Source organism: Berghia stephanieae, chromosome 4 (genome assembly GCF_034508935.2).
Source record: "Berghia stephanieae isolate SIO BIC M18660-M18661 chromosome 4, UCSD_Bste_1.3, whole genome shotgun sequence".
NCBI classification, from domain to species: Eukaryota; Metazoa; Mollusca; class Gastropoda; order Nudibranchia; family Aeolidiidae; genus Berghia; species Berghia stephanieae.
This window is the reverse complement of record NC_088363.1, coordinates 32,459,608-32,462,107: the sequence shown is the minus strand read 5'-3', so window position 1 is coordinate 32,462,107 and position 2,500 is coordinate 32,459,608. Positions and strand designations below refer to the sequence as shown.

General features: G+C 38.1%; 1 protein-coding gene across 2 annotated transcripts in view; it reads right to left on the bottom strand.

The window, feature by feature from the left end:
- The window catches only part of LOC144970435 (guanylate cyclase soluble subunit beta-1-like), a 30,107-nt gene that overhangs the window by 23,172 nt on the left and 4,435 nt on the right, over positions 1-2,500 (bottom strand). The window lies entirely within an intron of this gene.

The following is a 2,500-nucleotide window of genomic DNA, read 5'->3' as shown; positions in this document are numbered from 1 at the left end:
CGTCACTCGGGACTTTATCATTGGTTTTTGCCATCCGGATTTCTGAGTAATTCTCAATAAACTGTATTAACCAGACTATAAACGCTCAAGGTTACACATAGTTTTGTGTGTTGGTCCGTTATACTTCCGGAAGGCAGTGTTGTGAGCTTCTTAGCCAAGCGCATACTATCTATAGATAACAAGTGGAAGTGAGTCGACCGAATGTTAAATGCGTTTCTCGTGAGCGAATCTAGTGACAATTGATCACAGAACAGGCGGTCTTGAAACAAAACAAAGAGCAGTGTGGTGTCAATGTCCTTAATTCTATTGTTTATAAACAACAATTTAATGTCCGAGTGGGTTTGAGGGTGTGTCAGCACAAATCCCGCTTTTTGATTGATCAAAAATCTACTGGTTAATTCCAATAGAGTCGTCTTAACATGCTGATACAATAAAAGCAAAATGAAAATTAGATCAAATTAAATGCAAAGGGTAATTTATTCTGGAGGGCTATCTGGGGGACAAGACCCAAATGACTCAGAAAACAGAAGCAGTGCAATGCCGGAAACTGAGCAAAGGAGCAAATTCGAGATGTCGACAGTCGGGCTTGAGCCGTATCCTTCGTAAACGGATGGCATGACACTGAACAAAAAAACAAAACAAAACAAAAAAAAAAAACAACAACAACAAAATACAAAACAAAGACAAAACCCCCCAAAAATATGTAAAAACGTCAAAAGACAAGTCGATGATCACCAAAGAAAACAAATCATTAGATGCAATCAATGACAATGGTTCAGCATTGGTTTCTTTGAGCGCTACGAAAGACAACTAACTCGCGATGCACTCATCTACGAGTATAGAACGAAGATGAAGTCACTCAGGTCTTTGTTATTGTTTTTTTTGCCATCCATGCTTATGAGTAACTCTCATTAAACTGTAATAACTAGACTATAGAAAGTGTGCGCTTGACTAAGAAACTCACAACACTGCCATCCGGAAGTATAACGGACCAACACACAAAACTATGTGTAGCCCTGAACGTTTATAGTCTGGTTAATACAGTTTAGTGAAAATTACTCATAAACATGGATGGCAAAAAACAATAACAAAGACCTGAGTGACGTCAACTTCGTTCTATCTATAAAAGTTCATGGTTACACATAATTTTGTTTGTTGCACCGTTATACTTCCGGATGGCAATGTTGTGAGTTTCGTCGCGAAGCACACACTATCTAAAAGTTAAAGCTCTTGCTCGGGTCTCGCTGTTTGCGGTACAAGGTTGAGGATTTGAAAAAGACTTTTACTTCGCATTCACTCTAGCCAACAACAAAATTGCACCTCACCACCACGCCCTCAAACAAAAAAAAAAAAAAATAATAATAATAATAATGCCATAACGTCATACGGGTATTATGTTTGGTCCAACATGTCCAATGTTGCTGTCGACTTGAGACCCTTGTTAACCGGTCTGTGAATATTAATGGATATTGCGGTATAGATAGAATGCGCTTGGCTGAGAAGCTCACAATATTGCCATCCGGAAGTATAACAGACCAACACACAAAACTATGTGTAACCTTAATCGTTTATAGTCTAGTTAACACAGTTTAGTGAGAATGACTCATAAACGCATATGGCAAAAAAAAAAAAAAAAAAAAAAAAAAAAAAAAACAAAAAAAAAAAAAAAAAAAAAAAAAAACAAAGACCTGAGTGACGTCAACTTCATTCTATCTATATAGAGGCTCAAGTAATTTCAGTATCTTATCCACTCAGTCCGTCCGTAGCCATCATTAACTTATACTTATAGCGTGACACTAGAACCTCTAAGACTTATAGTATGACGTCATTTTTAAAGGTTTATGCAGCGTCTGGTGAGTTGTCAGTAGAACTCAAGGAAACAATGATCTCATTGGTTGAACTATTGAATACAACTCACGATTTGTCTTCTTTTGCTGCCAAAGACTTGTCTTTTGACGTCATTTTTGGTCATTGTCAGGCTATAAGATGATGGCTTCGGCCCGTCTCCCACCGTGGCCTTCGTAAAGTTAATGCCTGACACTGACCAAAAAATGACGTCAAAATGTCAGTCTTTTGCCACAAAAGAAAACAAATCGTGAGTTGTATTCAATAGCTCAACCAATGAAATAACTTGTTTCCATGAGCTCTACTAACGACAACTCACTAGGCGGTGCAAAAACCAAATAATGACGTCAAACTGCCACTCCATTTGTATTTCAGTGTCAGGTTATAACATAACGATGGGTACGCTCCCACTCCCTTTTCATAGGCAAAGGAGTCTAATTGACGGTGCGGGGGTGGGGCCGCGAGATTGCCGCTGACAAGTGATTAAGCTGTCTATTTTCCATGTCTATTCTGAGATACAAGTAACTAGAGTGATAATTTAAAATGAGGGCATCGTTAACAAAGGTATAAAAGATACACACACACACGCACTAATTTGGACGGACTCATTATCACGCAGTATTTTGAGCTTTCAATAAAGATTTAATATAGTATG